This window comes from Salmo salar, chromosome ssa07 (assembly GCF_905237065.1).
Source record: "Salmo salar chromosome ssa07, Ssal_v3.1, whole genome shotgun sequence".
Taxonomy (NCBI): domain Eukaryota; kingdom Metazoa; phylum Chordata; class Actinopteri; order Salmoniformes; family Salmonidae; genus Salmo; species Salmo salar.
The window spans coordinates 24525370-24547220 of NC_059448.1; the positions used below are offsets into that span (position 1 = coordinate 24525370).

The window sequence follows — 21851 nt, forward strand, 5'->3', positions numbered from 1 at the left end:
AATGTTTTATGTAATTTTCATATTTTATGTGTAGTCTGCAAATCAAGTATGCAAATTACTTGGGTCATGTGGATGGGGTAGTTTATAGTTTTTCCTAACATGAATCAAAATTGATCATACTTGGTTTGAAACAGTATAGTATAAATACTTAATCTCATCTGCTCACGGGAGATTAATGAATACTGCATGTTGTGTAGTTTGGTAACATGTACAGAAGTTTATTTTACAAGTCACCGTGACTCGACAAATTCCTGGTTTACTACGGGCATGGGATTGGTTGAGAGACCCGGTGATTCAGAAGCGTCCAATAACGTGTCCAATAGCGTTGGAGCTGGGAAAGTCAATGCGCAGACTCTGGATTTATGCAGCGTTCATGTTCTAATCGGAAGCAGAAACTCGGAAATGTATTTTCTAACTGGTAGTTATACACGTGCCGCGTTGAACCAGTTAGCATGTCGGACATTTCCGAGTTTCCTACCTCAGACTAGTATGTGAACGCGGCATTAGGATTTGCTTGTCAGGTGTGAAAGTAAACAGAGAGGAAGAGGCGAGAAGTGTGCAGGAGAGCATGAGACGAAGGAACGTGAGAAGTATCGGTGGAGAAAGTTGTATGTGTGTGTAAATTGTGGCTGGAGATCGGAGGTGTCAGGTGAGAGAAAGGCAGGTTGCCAGGGTAACAGTAGTACAGAAAATGTCGTATGCTGAAACAGTGAAGAGAGTGGTAGCGGAAGATGGGTACAGGGTGCGGGATTCTGAGAGGATTCCTGTGACTATACCTGTGAGTAGGCAGAGACCAATAGAGAGGGATGGGAATAATGTGCTTCAGTAAGGTGGGTTTCTAAGCATTCATAGCCATTGTTGTTAACTACAGAAAATAGGTTGTGGTGGCTGCTGCAGAGAAGTGCTTGGGATTGACAGGTTTTACTGCAGATGATTTCCAGGGGGTGTTGTGTGGTAGTGTTCTGTCCTCCCAGAGGAGGAGTAGGATTAGATAGGGTTAAATAGTGGAATTGGGTGGTGTTTGTTTTTTGTTGTTGTGAGGGATAATTGTTGGCTGCAGGGTAATTTTTATTTTTCACAATTTTGTATTACCGGACGTTAATGTAGGTGGGCCGTGTCACTCAATTACAGTAGTAGTAGAAGAGGCGAAGCGAGATGTTTTAGGAGTCGACTCGACTCCGAAAACCTGCTGAAATGGCTGCAAATACACAACCTTGTCCTACTAGTAGTTGGTGGGCCGAAGCCGAAAATAGTGAAGTTGATCTATCCCTGTCGAGGGAGGAGGAGCAGATTTCTTTGGTTTTTGACAGTAAAACATTCTTATTTGTTGGAACACTGTCTTCGGGCAAATTTGCCGAAATGTTAAACTTGGAACCAATCAGAACTCCCGTACGTACCCCTCGTGATATAAGCAGGACATTGGCTGCATACATCTACAACGTATATGCAGCCTCTATTGAAAACGCAAGCTACTGTCTGATGAAGACGAACATATCTAGCTCCCAAAGACTGAAATAAGAATTTTTGTTAAAAAAATTCTCCAAAATTTCATGGTATTTCTCCCCAATTTCGTGGTATCCAATGTCTACTGTCTTGTCTCATCGCTGAAACTCCCGTACAGACACGGGAGAGGCGAAGGTCGAGAGCCATGCCGCACTGCTTCTTGACACAACACACATCCAACCCAGAAGCCAGCTGCACCAATGTGTAGGAGGAAACACGTATACCTAGCAACCTGGTCAGCGTGTACTGCGCCCGGCCCGCCACAGGAGTCGCTAGTGCGCGATGAGACAAGGACATCGCTGCCGGCCAAACCCTCCCTAACCCGGACGACACTGGGCCAATTATGCGCTGCCCCATGGGCCTCCCGCTCGTGGCCGGCTGCGGCAGAGCCTGGGCTCGAACCCAGAATCTCTGGTGGCACAGCTAGCACTGCGCCACCCGGGAGGCCAGACTGAAATAAGATTAACAGGTGTCACGACTTGGACTCAATTTGTTAGAAAATAAAAATAACTTGAGCTCAACTTTTTTTTTTGTGCCAATGAATTGATAAATTGCCAAATACGTCTTGTAATTAAATGTCTGCATAGGTTACGGGTCATGGTTTTTAAGCATTTGATATGCATTATTACTTTGACTTTCTCCGAACTGAAGGCCATCTATTCCTAGACGTGAAATATCTTCACGCCCAGAAGAGCCTCCAGGCTTCCTTCATGAAGTTCAAGTTTGAATGAGGGAAAAAAATGATTTCAGGGGCAGTTTGGAAAAACTGATCCCTTCCAAATCATCCACTGGAAAAACTGACATACTGGGGGAGTAATTACAGCACATAACCAAAGTTAGTAATGCTATAGTAATACTAGTCCTAAACCCTATTTGCACAGGACAACAAAATAAAATGTGTACTGTATGACAGAGTGATAGACCGTTTGTCACTGTATTAGACTAAGCAGAGGTGATTTGATGAGGTTGAAATGTTGAAGTTGAAATGGTGCTGGAATAGTGGAGGCAGCTCCTGTTTCCTTTGCAACTTGCGGTAACTCTGTCGTTTAGTGGTCCGAAACATTAACTTGCTTGACCATGCTGTAGGTCATGTCTGTTACTGTACATGCAATATGCTTTCTGGACTTCACTGTACAGAGGTTGCTATCTGGCTTTGTGATAAAACAAAGGTGTGGTTGAATTTATTATTGTAACATGTACACTAAGAATCGGGAAGCAATTACAGGGAGTGAAATTAATAAATAAATGAAACATGGAACAAAACAAGAAACATGAGTAGCGTAAAGACATGAGACACAGGAACAGAAACAGAGTCAGTAATGCCTGAAGAAAGAGCCAAGGGGAGTGACAGATGTAGGGGAGGTAATCAGGAAGGAATTGTCCGTAGAGCTCCGAGACAGGATTGTGTCAAGGCACAGATCTGGGGAAGGGTACCAACAAATGTCTGCAGCATTGAAGGTCCCCAAGAACATAATGGCCTCCATCATTATTAAATGGAATAAGTTTGGAACCACCAAGACTCTTCCTAAAGCTGGTTGCCCGGCCAACTGAGTAATCGGGGGGGGCAGGAAGGTGCCAAGAACCCGATGACAGAGTTCCTCTGTGGAGATGGGAGAAGGACAACAATCTCTGCAGCACTCCACCTATCAGGCCTTTATGGTAGAATGACCAGACGGAAGACCCTTCTCAGTAAAAGGCACATGAGGGCCTGCATGGAGTTTGTCAAAAGGCACCTAAAGGACTCTCAGACCATGAGAAACATGAATATCTGATGAAACCAAGATTTTTAACTTTTTGGCCTGAATGCCAAGCGTCACGTCTGGAGGAAACCTCGCACCATCTCTACTGTGAAGCATGGTGGTGGCAGCATCATGCTCTGGGGATGTTTTTCAGTGGCAGGGACTGGGAGACTAGTCAGGATCGAAGGAAAGATAAAAGGAGCAAAGTACAGAGAGATACTCGATGAAAACCTGCTCCAGGGCGCTCCGGACCTCAGACTGGGACGAAGGTTAACCTTCCAACAGTACAACGACCCTAAGCACTTCTAAAACTCAGGATTGGCTTCGGGACAAGTTTCTGAATGTCCTTGAGTGGCCCTGCCAGAGCCCGGACTTGAACCCGATCGAACATTTCTGGAGAGAACTGAAAATAGCTGTGCAACGACACTCCCCATCCAACTTGACAGAGCTTGAGAGGATCTGCAGAGAACAATGGGAGAAACTCCCAAAATAAAGGTGTGCCAAACATGTAGCGTCATACCCAAGAAGACTTGAGACTGTAATCGCTGCCAAAGGTGCTTCAACAAAGCACTGAGTAAAGGGTCTGAATACTTACATAACTGTGATATCTTTTTTTATATATACATTTGCAAAAAATCAAAAACGTGTTTGTCATTATGGGGTATTGTGTGTAGATTAATACAAATATAATACATTTTAGAATAAGGCTGTAACAAAATGTGGAAAAATTCAAGGGGTCTGAATACTCTCCGAATGCACTGTATGTCTAAAGACAGCTGTAACATCGCACTACCTTCAATACATATGGGGTGAAGATATATTCTGCCAAATTAATTACAATATTTGTGAGAAGAAAAAGCCTACAGATAGATCATACTTTCCATCCAATCCTGCAACCTCCGTTGCATACAGGTAGGCCATATGATCCTGCTTGCTCTTGACTCCAGAGAAGTAACGATGTGACATGATATTCCTAGTTGTTAATTACTGCTAACATGAATGACTTTGACTTTAAAATGCATGTGTAAAACGCGGTTTATTTCTGTACTTACGTTTTGAAAATGCATCACCGTTTATGGCTGTAATGGCAGGCTACATTTGCGCGGGGATTGTGCATGCGTGTTCGCCCGGTGTGCATGTGTATGCTGCAGGGGTCGCAAGCTTTGAACCACTCCTTGTTGGGGGTCAAGGGTCAAAAAGTTTGAAAACCGGCGCAATGTGCGACTGACGTGTTTTCCATTTGCTCCCGCATTATTCTTAAAGTTTATGTGCATTTTACAGCAAAACCATATTTATTTTCAAATATTAGTTTGGTGATCCTTTTCTGTAATACCCAAGACTACTTTGCTTTCAAATGTCTGCATGTCGACGAAACATAAGGCCAAAAACATGACTTTGAGAAAACCCGGCCTACAAGACACATTTTTATCACCGCCCTCTCCTGAGTCTGAGGGCCTAGACACTCGCACTTTACCCAGGGGTGTGGCTTTGCCTGGTGGCGCTGAAATGAAAAATCTCGAGGCCATCAATCTACCACGCTCAGAGATAGTTGAAAGGAAAACAGAGGTAGTTGCTACGATTGAGGTCCGAATACAAGAGGTTTGTGATACTTTAAAAGCAGATTTAACTATCCTGTGAAACGAGACGGTGCCAGCTGTCACTCAAAACAACAGAGTTGCACACCATGATGATTGCAGCACTGGAGACCTCTGCTACCAGTGTCTCCAACCTGACTACCTCCTTGGAGGCTGACGTGAAACGCCTGGCTGCAGATCTGAAAAAGGTACAGGAGAGCTGTGTGAACGTTGAGGGATTTTCTCTCCGCAATAACTTGAGACTGGTATCGCTCCCAGAGTCAGCAGAAATGCCTCGCACCACAGATTTCATCTCCAGGCTGCTGAAAGATGTTCTCGCCATGGATGAGAAACCCCTGATTGATCGTGCCCACCGGTCACTGCGCCCAAAGCTCTGGGACAGTGAGAGGCCCCGTGACATCATTTTTCGAGTGCACTTTTTCCATGAGAAGATGGAGATTCTCAGACGAGCCCGCAATACCACTCTGAGCTATCAAATCAAACTTTATTTGTCACATGTGCCGAATACTACAAGTGTAGACCTTAGCGTGAAATGCTTACTTACAAGCCCTTAACCAACAGTGCAGTTCAAGAAGAGTTAAGCAAATATTTACCAAATAAACTAAAGTTAAAAACAATAAAAAGCAACACAATAACAAGGTTATATACATAGATAATAAACAGCGAGTAGCAGCAGTGTACAAAACAAATGGGGGGGGTCAATGTAATAGTCCGGTAGCCATTTAATTAATTGTTCAGCAGTCTTATGGCTTGGGAGTAGAAGCTGTTAAGGAGCCTTTTGGTCCTAGACTTGGCGCTCCGGTACCGCTTGCCGTGCAGTAGCAGAGAAAACAGTCTATGACTTGGGTGACTGGAGTCTTTGACAATTTTATGGGCTTTCCTCTATCACCGCCTATTACATAGGTCCTGGATGCCAGGAAGCTTGGCCCCAGTGATGTACTGGGCCATACGCACTACTCTCTGTAGCGCCTTACGGTCAGATGCCGAGCAGTTGCCATACCAGGCGGTGGTGCAACCGGTTAGGATGCTGTCGATGGTGCAGCTGTAGAACATTTTGAGGATCTGGGCATCCATGCCAAATCTTTTCAGTCTCCTGAGGGGGAAAAGATTTTGTCGTGCCCTCTTCACAACTGTCTTCGTGTGTTTGGAACATGATAGTTCGTTGGTGATGTGGACACCAAGGAACTCTCATCGTTGTCAGTGATCAGTACACGTCCTGGTAATCCATCTGGCCCCGTGGCTTTGTGAATGTTGACCTGTTTAAAGGTCTTGCTCACATCGGCTACCGATAGCGTTATCACACAGTCATCCAGAACAGCTGGTGCTATCGTGCATGATTCAGTTTTACTTGCCTCGAAGCGAGCATAAAAGGCATTTAGCTCGTCTGGTAGGTTCGCGTCACTGGGCTGCTCGCGTCTGGATTTCCCTTTGTAGTCCGTAATAGTTTTCAAGCCCTACCACATCCGATGAGCGTCAGAGCTGGTGTAGTAGGATTCAATCTTAATCCTGTATTGACTCTTTGCTTGTTTGATGGTTCGTCTGAGGGCATAGTGGGATTTCTTATAAGCGTCCAGATTAGTGTCCCGCTCCTTAAAAGCGGCAGCTCTAGCCTTTAGCTCGATGCGAATATTGCCTGTAATCCATGGATTCTGGTTGGGATATGTACGTACGGTCACTGTGGGGACGACGTTGTCGAGGCACTTATTGATGAAGCCGAAGACTGAGGTGGTATACTCCTCAGTGCCATTGGATGAATCCCGGAACATATTCCAGTCTGTGCTTGCAAAACAGTCCTGTAGCGTAGCATCTGCGTCATCTGACCACTTCCATATTGAGCGAGTCACAGGTACTTCCTGCTTTAGTTTTTGCTTGTAAGCAGGAATCAGGAGGATAGAATTATGGTCAGATTTGCCAAATGGAGGGCGGGGGAGAGTTTTGTATGCATCTCTGTGTGTGGAGTAAAGGTGGTCTAGAGTTTGTTTTCTTCTGGTTGCACATGTGAAAATTTGGTAAAACGGATTTAAGTTTGCCTGCATTAAAGTTGCCGGCCACTAGGAGCGCCGCTTCTGGGTGAGCATTTTCTTGTTTGCTTTAGGCCTTATAGAGTTGATTGGGTGCGGTCTTAGTGCCAGTGGTGGGAAATAGACCGCTAAGAATAATACAGATGAGAACTCTCTTGGTAGATAGTGTGGTCTACCGCTTATCATAAGGTACTCTACCTCAAGCAAGCAATACCTCGAGACTTCTTTAATATTAGACATCGCGCACCAGCTGTTATTGACAAAAAGACACACCCCCACCCCTCGTCTTACCAGACTTAGCATCTCTGTTCTGCCGGTGCATGGAAAAATCCCGCCAGCTCTATATTATCCGTGTCGTCGTTCAGCCACAACTCACTGAAACATAAGATATTACAGTTCTTAATGCCCCGTTGGTAGGATAATCGTAATCGTAGGTCCAAAATTAGATTTTCCAATGTCTGCATGTTAGCAAGTAGAACGGATGGCAGTGGGAGTTTACTCGCTAGCCTACGGATTCTCAGAAGGCAGCCCGATCTGCGTCCTCTTTTCCTTTGTCTTTTCTTCACGTGAATGAAGGGGATTTGGGCCTGTTTCTGGGAGAGCAGTATATCCTTCTCGTTGGACTCGTTAAAGGAAAAAGTTTCTTCCAGTTCGTGGTGAGTAATCACTGTTCTGATGTCCAGAAGTTATTTTTGGTCAAAAGAGACAGCAACATTATCTTACCGCATTTGCACACACTGTTGATAGACTTTTTCTACTGTATTATTGACTGCATGTTTGTTTATTCCATGTGTAACTCTGTGTTGTTGTATGTGTCGAACTGCTTTGCTTTATCTTCGCCAGGTCGCAGTTGTAAATGAGAACTTGTTCTCAACTAGCCTACCTGGTTAAATAAAGGTCAAATAGATAAATAAAAACATATGCAAAAATAAGTTACAAACAAAGCAAAAAAACTAACAAAATAGCACAATTGGTCAGGAGCATGTAAAACGTCAGCCATCCTCTTCGGCGCCATCTTAATATGCCAATGACAGAGTTTCTCTATCAACCAGGACTACTCCCCCACTGTGTCGAGGCAGCGCGCAGCTTTCGGGCCGACCAAACAACTACCACGGGACCATCCAGCTGTGAAGTACAGAATGCGATTCTCGGCCCATCTATGGCTTTCTCATAATGGAAAAGATTTGACCTTTGATTCTCCGGAGGAGACTATGGCTCACATTCATCTCACATCAAGAAGTCTTGAACTTGCTCATAGATCAGCAACTGTTGCTTCCTAACTGTGGATAGTAAGTAAGTAGTAGCCCACCTGTGGTATAACTATGTTTAGTTATAACTGTACTGTTCCTGTAAAGTTCGGGAGTTGGCGAACCCAGGTGAGCTACTACTCACGCTTATTTGATGTGATCGAATGTTTTGATCATCTAGTGTCCTTGCCTTAAAAGCATTCAGTCATTTTTATTTCATTTTATTAAGGTTTTACGTAATTCCTTTATTTCTATGCTGTCTCAATGACCTATTCAGTATGTTTACATATTATCTCATTGACTTTTGGTTATTTGTTTACCACATCCATTTGTCTCGACCCAGTAAACAGTAAATGTTCTGAGGCTACATGTTTTTGGGGGTCTTTACTTCAATGTTGAAGGCTTTGAACATAATTTATACCCAGCAAACGTTCAATGTTGCACAGATGTAGTTTTGTGGTCTTGGCTGTACATTGTCACATCGTCCAACTAGATTTTTTTTCTGGGGATGTTTTACTACAATTTGCTTACTTCAAATGAGAGTTTTTTGGCTGAGAGCCTTAGTACATTTTATTTATTTTCTCTCTCAATACCTGTTATAAGACTGGGAATATAATTTTATACATTTGGTGCTTTTAAAATTTTGTTTGGACATGGGATTCACTTTTCTTTTTTTTTTTTGCTGCTTGATTCATTAACGCAGAACGCTACTTTAAGTGGCGGGACTGTGGGTTTGGGTTTAACACCACACTCTCACACACATACTGTGTGAAGAAAACATGTTTGTACCTCATTTGGGGAGGTATTGTCTGGGGTGGGGAGAGGAAGGAGTTCGAATTGTTCAGTTCAAATGTTGTCATTCTGTCTTAGTTTTTTTCCTGTACTTTTTCCAAGTATTTTATACCGTACATTATTACTCTGAGTAATAAGTTATCCTGGGGTTTTTGGCTATTCATTGTTTTTCCACTCTATGCTCTAATGACAGGGTTGTATAACGGGAGTGCTCAGGGTGGCCGAAATAATACCATCAAGTACAATTCATGGAACATCAAATGGGCTAACAAGAGGGTGCTGACACATTTTAAAGGGTTTGAACGCAAATTTAGCAAGAGGCTTTCTTGAGGACTGGTGAGCACTTTAAGATTCACAGGGACTGGGTTGGTCAACTGTGTCACTCAGACTTTCATAGTAAATCCAAGGGTGCTGCCATTTTGGTTGATAAATCTACTCCCTTTGTAGCTTTTGAGGTTACTGCTGATCCTAAGGGACAGTACGTCATAGTAACTGTTAAACTTTTCTACCCCTCTAGTTTTGGCTAGTGTTTATGCCCCCAATTGGGATGACACACGTTTAATTTCTACCTTTTTATTTGCTATATCCAATGTAGATTCCCATTTGTTGATTTTAGGGGGGGATTTCAACTGTACAATATCCCCAGTTCTTGACAAGTCCTCACAAAGAACTACAGGCCCATCTAAATGTGCCCTACTCATTCAATCTTTTATTCAGAAATATGCTATGTGTGAGGCCTGGCGTTTCCTAGACAGTATTCCTTTTTTTTCTCACGTTCATCAAACACTCCCGCATTGATTACTTCTTTTTGGACAAAAAACGCCTGCCTGTACTTTTGAGAGTATTGTCATTTCTGACCATTCACCATTAGTGCTTGAACTAGAGTTTCCCCAGAAACCTCCTATGTGTTATCAATGGCGTCTTAACTCCATTTTATTCTCAGATAAGGAGTTTGTCAATTTCATTTCTTCTGAAATCGCCTTATTCCTAGAAATTAATTCAACCGCAGGTATGTCCTGCTCTTCCATATTGGAGTCCTTCAAAGCATACCTACGTTGCCAAATTATTTATTATACAACCAATAAAAACAAAGCTCGCTCTCAGCGGCTTCGAGACCTGAGCAAAGCCATAGCTACATTGGATGAGAAGTATGCCACAAATCCTTCCTCTGATCTATATAAAGAACGCCAGCTACTCCGATCTGAATTTGACGAGCTCTCTACCAGACAAGCTGAACAATTACTCTTATGTGGTCGATACAGAGTGTATGAGCAAGGCGACAATGCCAGTAAACTACTTGCACATCAGATCTGTAAATCTGAGGCCTCACGTTTAATCCCACAAATAAGGACCTGTCTGGTGCTACCATAGTTATACATACAGAGATCATGGATCAATTCAAACAATTTTACTCTGCGCTATACACCTCCGAATCTCCTCAAGACCCTTTGTTGATCGATTCGTCTGAACATGCCTTCAATTGATACAGACTCCCATGACGGTTTAGAAGAAGAATTTACACATGGAGATTGCAACTACAGTATCTGCAATGAAAATGTTTTCCGGTCTGCTTTGCCCATTCCTGTCTTGATTATTTGCAGAGTGCCTTAATACATCAAAGCTACCGCCTAGTCTTTATCAGTATTATCATTTCATTACTATTAAAGAAAAACAGATCCCCTGGAATGTGGATCTTATCACATCCTGGAATGTGGATCTTATCATCATCTCACTTTTACACTGCAACTACAAAATCCTAGCCAAGCTCTTAGCCATCCGTATTGAAGGCTCGCTGCACCAAGTAATACACTCTGACCAGACTGGCTTTATACGAAATAGGCATTTGTTTTTCAATATTAGACGCCTTATGAATATACTGTACTCCCCAGCGTCGGGGGAACCCGGAGGTGGTGGTCGCGCTCGATGCGGAAAAAGCTTTTGACCGCTTTGAAGATTTGGCTTTGGTCCCAAATTCATTGCTTGGATAAAGATGATTTATTTCTCAACCATTGCTTCAGTACGGACTAATAACTTGTCCTCTGACTATTTTCCCTTGCACTGTGGATCCAGACAAGGCTGTTTTTTTTGTAATCGAGCCCCTCAACGTCGTATTGCGCATTAATAATGCGATTCAAGGTATACTCAGGACAGGCTTAGATCAGAAAGTCTCGCTATATGCTGACGACCTTTTGTTTATCTCCAACCCTGATACCTCATTACCACGCCTTATCTATTCTTAAACAGTTGATTTGCTGTACAGCTTTTGGATCGGGTTCAGCGCGAACTGAAAATTGTAGGGAGAGAGGATTGCCATAAATTAATATGCAGCTCCAAATTATTTTTGAATATGTTGATCAAGAACATGAACATTTTACTTTGCAAGCTCACCAGCAATGCAGCATAAAGCAACAATTACTAGCATAGGACTGCTGGTCTTTTGGTAAGTCAAAATTGCTTGAAATGTATCATTAAGGCCGACTTATGAAACTTGCATTTGGAATTTGTTAAAATTAATTACATAACCAAAATGTGTTGTAGACAAAATAATGAAAAGCTCTATCTGGTAGCCTCAATTAATAGACAAAGATTTGTAGTTTAACAAGTCATTGCCTGTATAGATTTTTTATACTTGACTTAACTTGTGGCCTGACTTAACTTGCTCTTAGAATGCAAGACCTGGACGTGACTGGAGACTCGACCCATTCTACTGGAGACTCGACCCATTCTACTGGAGACTCGACCCATTCTACTTGGGACTCGACTTGAGACTTAGAACTTGCTTGTGACTCAAATAATTTGACTCGAAAACCGATATGGTACCGAGTGCACTTAAAATATGCAGCATGCAATACGAATTGTCTTGATCGTATGAAGAGGTACTCCGTTAGCCATTTAGCCAATTTATTGAAAGTGAGGCCAATGTTAGTTTGACTAGCCTAGCCAGCTACTGTGTAAATGTCAAGTTGCGTTTTATTAGCTAGCTATCTCTGTCAGTGAATAAAACATTTTTAATCATGTTTTGGCATGATTGTCTAATTTTAAGTAACTAGCTGCAGGCTTAAAGAAACATTCAATGATATACTTTGCATAGAACCCGAATAAAAGTATGTTGATAAATGTGTCATATGCTAAAATTGAGGTTTAAAAACGAAAGCTGCATATGCATATTAGCCAATACATATGGCATAGCCTACACAAATAACATACCTTGCAATACAATCTTAACAGTTGTACAATGTACTCTGCAATATGAACCAGAGTTTGATTTCTAAACCAGATCAGTTTTCAAATACCATCTGCCAAATACCATGGTGGACATCCATAGGAATATAAGGTATGGAGACTGATAAAGACCCTGTAGGATTATAGAAAAAGCAGTTGGGAAATTAATGTTTGAGTTTCAAATACTAAATGTTCAGTGAACGCCAGTGTTGGAGCCAATTTGGGTTGATCTTATATTATGGTAATATTTGGGAAATTACACTCCAGACCACTAGGTACAGATGAATGGTGGCGGTAAACACACATCAGGGGATCTATAAACACCAGTGGAGGCTGCTGAGGGGTGAACAGCTCATAATACTGGCCGGAACCGAGCAAATAGAATGGCAAACACCTGGAAACCATGTGTTTGATACCATTCCACTGATTCCCCTCCAGTCATTACCACAAGCCCGTTCTCCCCAAATAAGGTGCCACCAACCAACTGTGATGAACACAGGTGTTTGAACATATGGCGTGTGCATGGATGGTGGGAGAGCTCACGGTTCTTACCGCAATCAAACAAAGGTAAGAAAACGCAAGGAACTCCAAACAAGATACAAAGGATTGCTACAGTCAACTCTACGGATCAAGATTCATTAATTCAAGGTAACCCCTATTACTAGTTTGAAGCGCGTAAAGAAGTCTAACTACTACCATCCACTCACCTGACTACTTAGAAATCTTAGATTTAGCCTAAGCAAATTGTCATAACTGAGTATATTTAGGTGGTTTACATGATTCACTTTTCTACTAACCTAAAAGTTGACAGTGCCAAAATCTTGTCAATCCATTCATTATTCTACTAAATATGACTTAAGTGTGAGACATGTTTTCCATAATGTACATTTCATGCATATACAGTACATTCGAACAAAGAACACCATCTAATAGTGTTTCAGCATTTGAGTGCAGAGACAAGTAGCAAAAGGTGTCTCAGGCAGTATTTGAAGTATCTAAATATAGTGTAACCTACCAACCAAGTGCCGTGGAGGGCACAAATTTACAATGCTGTAGTCCAGAAATTAGAGCTTTTCCAGCTATGCCAAAAGCCTGGGCTTCTGATGGAGACTGTAGAACTGCTGTTGCATGCATTCAAATCAAAGTGTATTTGTCACGTGCGCTGAATACAACAGGTGCCAAGGGAAGCCAGGCTTCCCCAAAGAAATTGACCAAGGATTTTTTATTTATTTATATTTTATCTTTCGTCTCTGTGTTCCATAATTTTCCTTCAATCCGCAAGGCTGAATGTCTCTCATCGGAAAAAGAATCAGAGTTTGTGAAACAGCGCGTCTCTGTATGTGTAGCCCATCTGACGCTGTCTGGTCAAAAAGTTTAATTTCAGTTGAATTGTTGAAGATGACAGATGAAAGGTTGAAGATGTAAGGATGGGATGGTTAACTAAGAAACACGCATACATGGTAGTGATTTTCTATAAACCAAATACAGATAAACAAATGCTCATGAATCTCAATAACATTAAAAAGTTAGTGAACAAACATACACATGTTTGCCTAAAGGAAATGCATAAAGCAAACAAATTGATCAATACAGTGAATGTTCTCAATCAAATTATAGTATAAATTTAAGAAATAAGAACAAACTTTGTCATAAATGCATCCAAAATACACAAAGAAAGGGCTACAAGACAGAAGGTGTCTTGTAACAAAACACTTACAAACTGAAATGGTAAGGTCTGCCACACTGATTATTGACAGGTGTGGGTATTTAAAGGTGGTGAAGGAGCTGGAGTCCAGCCTCTGCTGGAGAGGGTTTGGCCAGGGGATGGTGGTTGGTGATAGTCTCAGGGTAGAGGCAATTTGACCACAGCTGCCCCAAATATGGAAACATATTTCCCTCCTCTAAGAATAGCCATTTCCATCTTCATCCTTCATGGCTGGTGTAGGCGGAGATGGGAAGAAGGTAGGTCCGACATTGTGGTGACATGGGGCTTGGCTTTCCATTCCCTGCACTTGAGGCAGGAATGTTGGTGTTGACGCACAGCTTGACGTCCCTTCAGAACCCAGAAATGGTGGTGGATGTCAGCAAACACCATATCGGCACCAGGATGGAGAAGCTTGTCATAGTGATTGATGAGGAGCCAAGCGATTGGGTTATTCGGATCCAGCACTACTGGGTGCACCAAGTCTGGTTTAAGAGTCTCAGCTCTCCGAAGCCTGCCCCCAACTCAAAGGAGACCTGTAGACTTGTCCAATTCAGGAGAGAGGTTTTGGAGGTGGCTTTTCAAGGGGGCCACTTTACCACTTTCCAGCGAATGGAGGTCTTCTGGGATGGAAGTTCTCTGGGAGGGCTGGAGGTGCAGGATCTCACATTAAATGGTCAGTAGCTGGAGAACCAGGGTTTTGAGAGTGAGTTTGGTTGATGGACCGGTAAGTGGCTTCAATCAGTTCCTTCCAGGTACTGAAGTGACTTGCATCTGGCAGCGGAAGCATAGCTTCCTGGGGGACTTGGGTAAGTGGTTTCCTCAACTCTGATAATTGCTCCTGTGGTGCTATGGGATGGGGGATGGGGGGGCTGCTGGTTTTCTATCCTGAGAAATGCCACTGACCCATAAGCATGCTCTGAGGAATCATAGAACACATGCAACTCTTTGGAAAGTGACTCTATGGGATGTACACTGGGGCTATAGCATCTGGATCTCGACTAAGTCAGGGAGCTCACATTCCCACTCAGTCCAGGCCTGATGGATAGTGCTCTCTGGGGGGGATTGGGTCATCCTACTCTGTTATTCATCCACAGTCGCTGTAGCAGGACTTTACCTTGGGCGGTGAAGGTTGATATGAAACACAGCGGGTCGTACTGATTTGCCAAGACTTTGTACATATTTGTAGTGGGATTGTTAGAGAAGGGTAAAGATTTTAGTTCGGGAGCCAGGCAGGTATTAACTCTGCCGATATGAAAAGAGAAGGATAGGGATACTGCTACCAGACACATCAGCAGAGGAGACTGCCTAGAATAGTGCCTGTTTGCTAGATAGCCACTGGAGAGAAAGGATAAGAGACACCATATAACCACAAGTCACAGCACAGGGGTATCCCAACCAATAATACCTCATACAGTAATAATAAATAGATCAACTCAGAGGCAATTTCATAGAGGCACCAGACAATAACGAACCAAGTTATCAGATGATTTGCAAATTTCTGTATTCCTTACATAGAGTGAAAAGGGAGTTAGGTACATTAATGTGTGAGTGTGTAGTTCAAAACAAAAAAGGACTTTAAAAATGCCCCCAAAGTCTCATTGGCCAATACAAAATAAATCAATCCAAAAATATAACAAGCAATATACTCAAACCCACACCCCCTTTAATGCAAATGTCAATACCAGTGCATTTACAGTTCCCATCTGCACTGAACAGAAAAAAGTCAGCTCCAGTGTAATGCACTAGAGAGAGAGGGCTATGGTTGTTGCTTGTGAACTTCCGGCTTGCAGCATATTTACTTCCTCCTACCTGACAGCTGGTGTGCTCTTAAAGTGGCAGCACGGTGAAGGCTCCGTGCAGGATTTTGCCACACAATAATCAGGGTAAGGCTCTTCTACTCAACTGGTCAGTGCTTGTAGCCCAGTCTATCCGATGGCCAGTGTCAACTCAGGCCCAGGGTACCCTGTCTTGGTTTTGTTCGGTCATGACAACCAGAGTTTGCCGCTTTCAGATCGTGCTTCAGGAGGTAGGTGGTCAACTCCAGATAAACGGTTGCTGGCCCACTGCTGTATTTCAGACCCCCTAGAAGCTAGCAGTTGTCGCATTCTGACCAGTAGTTGTTTGGACTCCTGGATGGTGGGAAGGCTTTGTAGACAGTTCAAATCAAATCAAAGTTTATTTGTCACGTGCGCCGACTACAACAGCTGTAGACCTTACAGTGAAATGCTTACTTACACGCTCTAACCAATAGTGGGAAAAAAAAGGTGTGTGCGTAGGTAAGTAAAGAAATAAAACGACAGTAAAAAGACATTTGAAAATAACAGTAGCAAGGCTATATACAGACATTGGTTAGTCAGGCTTATTGAGGTAGTATGTACATGTAGGTATGGTTAAAGTGACTATGCATATATGATGAACAGAGAGTAGCAGTAGCGTAAAAAGAGGGGTTGGCGGGTGGTGGGACACAATGCAGATAGTCCGGTTAGCCAATGTGCGGCAGCATTGGTTGGTCGGGCCAATTGAGGTAGTATGTACATTAATGTATATTTAAAGTGACTATGCATGTAAGATAAACAGAGAGTAGCAGGGGGGGCAGGGGGAGGGCACACAATGCAAATAGTCCGGGTAACCATTTGGTTACCTGTTCAGGAGTCTTATGGCTTGGGGGTAAAAACTGTTGAGGAGCCTTTTTGTCCAAGACTTGGCACTCTGGTACCGCTTGCCATGCGGTAGTAGAGAGAACAGTCTATGACTGGGGTGGCTGGGGTCTTTGACAATTTTCAGGGCCTTCCTCTGACACCGCCTGGTGTAGAGGTCCTGGATGGCAGGCAGCTTTGCCCCAGTGATGTACTGGGCCATACGCACTACCCTCTGAAGTGCCTTGCGGTCGGAGGCCGAGCAATTGCCGTACCAGGCAGTGATGCAACCAGTCAGGATGCTCTCGATGTTGCAGCTGTAGAACCTTTTGAGGATCTCAGGACCCATGCCAAATCTTTTTAGTTTCCTGAGGGGGAATAGGCTTTGTCGTGCGCTCTTCACTACTATTTTGGTGTGTTTGGACCATTCTAATGTTGTTGATGTGGACACCAAGGAATTTGAAGCTCTCAACCTGCTCCACTACAGCCCGTTGATGAGAATGGGGACGTGCTCCTTTTCCTGTAGTCCACAATCATCTCCTTAGTCTTGGTTACGTTGAGGGATAGGCTGTTATTCTGGCACCACCCGGCCAGGTCTCTGACCTCCTCCCTATAGGCTGTCTCGTCGTTGTCGGTGATCAGGCCTACCACTGTTGTGTTGTCAGCAAACTTAATGATGGTGTTGGAGTCGTGCCTGGCCATGCAGTCGTGGGTGAACAGGGAGTACAGGAGGGGACTGAGCACGCACCCCTGGGGAGCTCCAGTGTTGAGGATCAGCGTGGCAGATGTGTTGCTACCTACCCTCACCACCTGGGGGCGGCCCGTCAGGAAGTCCAGGATCCAGTTGCAGAGGGAAGTGTTTAGTCCCAGGTTCCTTAGCTTAGTGATGAGCTTTGAGGGTACTATGATGTTGAACGCTGAGCTGTAGTCAATGAATAGCATTCTCACATAGGTGTTCCTTTTGTCCAAGTGTGAAAGGGCAGTGTGGAGTGCAATAGAGATTGCATCATCTGTGGATCTGTTTGGGGGTTATGCAAATTGGAGTGGGTCTAGGGTTTCTGGGATAATGGTGTTGATGTGAGCCATTACCAGCCTTTCAAAGCACTTCATGGCTATGGACGTGAGTGCTATGGGTCTGTAGTCATTTAGGCAGGTTGCCTTTGTGTTTTTGGGCACAGGGACTATGGTGGTCTCCTTGAAGCATGTTGGTATTACAGACTCAATCAGGGACATGTTGAAAATGTCAGTGAAGACACCTGCCAGTTGGTCAGCACATGCCCGGAGCATACGTCCTGGTAATCCATCTGGCCTCGCAGCCTTGTGAATGTTGACCTGTTTAAAGGTCTTACTCACGTCGGCTACGGAGAGCGTGATCACACAGTCGTCCGGAACAGTTATCTACATAGGAGTATAGTACTGAGTTATGGATGTCTTTGTCCAGCACGTTTCTGCAATGTATATGTGGCACAACATGGACTGCAGGTGGTGCCAAAGGGTAAGACTTGCCACTCATGAACATCTGGGTTTTTTTCCTTCTCATTCCCCTCCACAGGAATCTCAGGAGAGAGCGGTCTTTGGGAGGCAGTCGTACCTGGTGAAACATGGACTCGATGTCACCACTGATGGCGACGCCATTCTGGCGGAATCAGAGGAGCACACTGAGCAAGGATGGTCCCAGGGTGGGTCCAGGGAGGAGGTGTCCATTCTGGGATTCTCCTTGGTACAGGAAGGAGTAATTGAACATCATGATGATGAGGGATTTACCAGAAGTCTTTGTTGGGGTCCATCTACTTGATCTGTGTTGAGATGGCAATGTAGCCAGCATTGAGATGGCAATGTAACCAGCATTGACCAACTTCATTACCTTTTGGTTGTAGATGGTAGCCAACTCAGGTTTGCATTCGAATTGCCTCTCTGTACGTCAGATGATAGGTATGACTGTTACCTCGGGGGCATGGATTTGGGGTGCCATATTAATGTGAAGGAGGGGTGTTGAGTAGTGATCAACCCCATTAATGGAGTCTAGTAAGCACATGGCTTCTGTATCTTGCTTGGATCAAGTGCTCCCATTCCAGGATGAGAAGTTAATCACATCAATTTGCCACCAGTGAGCGGATTCGAAGGGCAAAGCTACTGAAAGCTCTTGCTTGAATCACCTGGGAAGATTCTGAATGGTTGCCATCTCTCTCAGGACTAGGTGGTGGGGTTGGCCATACTTCTGGTCCAGTGCTGAGGAGTTTGGCTGGGGGTCATTAGCATAAGCCAGGGCCATGTGGCAGGCAGAGACCAAGTGCAGGTGATCCAAGAGGATGTGGTACTTGTACTTCTCCGTTTCCTCCTCTGGCAGTAGGTTTGTGAGGGCCATTCTTAACGTTGCAAACTCTTCAGGATCTTCGTGAATGAAGTTGGGGAAGGAATGTTCCTCTATCAGGGATGAATACCTGGGTCTCTCTTTGGAGCCACTTGTGGGGAGTGAATTTGTACTACTGGGACTAGCCACTGGTCGGACCATTGGTAGTAGTGAGCAGTAGGCACGTCGAATGCTTGTGAAACTGGTAAAGCTGGTTGGGGTCTACCATACTGCTGAAGGGAAGAAGCTGAAGGGTAGCACACTGGGGGGTTCACCTGAGGTCTCTCTGGGTTCAGGACGTTCTGGGTTTGAGAGGTGGGGACGTTTCGAGATTCGTGCGCTGGGTAACGAGGCTGACTTGGTGTAGGACTTGCATAGGACGGGGTAGGATAAATCTCTGGGTGGAGGAGGCTGGTATTGATTGAAATAGACTTGAGGCTCTGGGTAGTATTGCGGTTGTTGGTGAAACTGCACAGTAGGTTGAGAGTTCAGAGTGCCCAGGAGGTCAATAGCGCATGGAAGGCCAGTACACATCAGGTAGGGATGGAGCTTGTGAGGATGCTGATTGTTCAGGCTGAGGGGTTGGTAGCATGTAACCTGTAGGGAGGGGAAGAGACTCCGGTTTACTCTGTGGGGGTCGGGGGGGGGGATATGCTTCTTAATTAAAAAAAACTATGTGAAGCAAGCCATTACACTTCGTTAATATCATGGCATTGCATTATTATTATTCATGTTATTACTTGAATATGAATGAACAAATTAAGAAATGCCAGGCTGGAGAGGATACGTCACATTTTTGTATTGACAACATTAATGGAATCAAAATAAAGATCATGTATGCCTACCTTGTCTTTGTCTGTTGGCTTTTCTGCATATCATTTGTTATACAGGTCCTATTTCGACGCACAAAACCATTCAAGCAAAGTCTGATGGGTTTATTCGGATAATGTCACAAACCCTGCTGCTGCAGTCCTTCGTTGGCAGTGGCACTGACATATGTTCGTCAAAGAGAGGATGGCGTAATGAGAGAAATAAGGTACCCTAAGCTACTGAAAACAGGCCTTTTACAAGATTAAATCATGACAGGAGCATTTCATTCTTATTAAAGAGAGATGGAGTCCAGACATGATATTTTAGGAGATTTTCTGAATAGACATAGGCCCATGGAAAGAATAAGCAATCTCTCTCTCTCTCTCACACACACACTTCCGTAAAGCACCCGTCAATCATGTCAGATACAAGAGCAAATATTTATCCTTTGCTTAAAACTTATTTAAAAACCTAACTTAGGCTTTCCGAAATTAGGCTAAAAGATAATGAATTGACAAGGAAAGTATGAAGGGGACAGCTATGCTATAGTATGAAGCAAATACACGTAACATGTCCATAGACTTTTTATCGGTGGCGCCGATTATCGAGGGGGCGAGTGTTGGAAAGGCTTTTCAAATACTGTGAGGAACTATTATAATTTGAATGGATGTTAAAACAAATATTTACTTTGACTTACTGTGTTGAAGAAAAAAAATTGCTGGGAACTTTCCTACATTTGACATTTGTGAGAAGCAGGTCAGGTTTACTTTATTTACTAGCAAGTTAGCGAGCAATGAAAACATGCATTGTATAAAAGAAAGTACTCACATCAATGTTTTTACTAAAGTTCAATAGCATATAGGCACTACATACCTGCGCATCTTGGGATTAGCTGGTCAAGCATCAAAGGTCAATTGGAAAGAGGAGATGTAGAACATTTTAATAGACAAAGTTAGAAAAACAATTGCTTTATAATGATTAGTAAATACTCCCGCTATTAGGTAAAGTTTATCTTCATAAAATAAAGTTAATACAAATAAATCCTAAAATGAATGTAGGCCTATTTATATGGTTTGATGGTTATTTTATTTGATTGCTTTGGGATAGAAGCTGTTAAGAAGCCTTTTGGACCTAGATTGGTGCTCTGGTACCGCTTGCCATTTGGGAACAGAGAGAACAGTCTATGACTAGGGTGGCTGGAGTATTAGACCATTTTTAGAGCCTTCATTTGACACCGCCTGGTATAGAGGTCCTGGATGGCAGGAAGCTTGGCCCCAGTGATGTACTGGGCCGTACGCACTACCCTCTGTAGTGCCTTGCGGTTGGAGGCCGAGAAGTTGCCATACCAGGCAGTGATGCAACCAGTCAGGATGCTCTCGATGATATAGCTGTATAACCTTTTGAGGATCTGAGGACCCATGCCAAATATTTTCAGTCTCCTGAGGGGGAATAGGCTTTGTCGTGCCCTCTTCACTTGATAGTTTGTTGGTGATGTGGACACCAAGGAACTTGAAGCTCTCAACCTGCTCCACTACAGTCTGTCGATGAGAACGGGGGGCGTGCTCGTTCCTCCTTTTCCTGTAGTACACAATCATCTCCTTTGTCTTGATCACGTTGACGGAGAGGTTGTTATGACCATGCTGTTTAGTCATCTTCTTGATATGCCACACCTGTCAAGTGGATGGATGATCTTGGCAAAGGAGAAATGCTCACTAACATGGATGTAAACAAATTTGTGCAGAAAAGGAGAGAAATAAGCTTTTTGTATATGGAACATTTCTGGGATGTTTTGTTTCAGTTCATGGAACATGCAGCCAACACTTTACATGTTGTGTTTATATTTTTGTTCAGTATAATTATATTTTTTGACCAAGTGCGCATGCGCCAAATCCACTTAAAGGAGAATCGTCATTCAACGTCTCCTGTAAGCCCAGTTCCTGGTTCAGACTAGGCTGTGTTTTTCTGGGTCTATTTAGTCAGTTATAGTATCGTCAATTGCCACTAAAAAATAATGTTTGACGAATATTTAGTCACTTTTTGTTGACGAAATTAAAACTGGATTAGAGTTATTTTTTAGAGCTATAGCCTGCAATAAGACAGAACAACCTAGATCTGTGGTACTGTGTGGCGATGCAGATCTTACCATTACTAAATTACTACTTGCTTGCCTACGAAACCCTATTAATTCATTTGAAACTGATTTGTGAGTAAAAATATATAGTCAGACAACC

At 43.5% G+C, this 21851-nt stretch overlaps 1 long non-coding RNA gene across 1 annotated transcript; it reads left to right on the forward strand.

The window, feature by feature from the left end:
• The first annotated feature begins 370 nt into the window (after positions 1 to 370).
• LOC106608860 (uncharacterized) lies at positions 371 to 12010 on the forward strand. Its single transcript, XR_001329598.2, has 4 exons — positions 371 to 649; positions 7435 to 7514; positions 7911 to 11337; positions 11564 to 12010. It is a non-coding gene; the product is annotated as an uncharacterized lncRNA (long non-coding RNA).
• The last annotated feature ends 9841 nt before the right edge of the window (positions 12011 to 21851 follow it).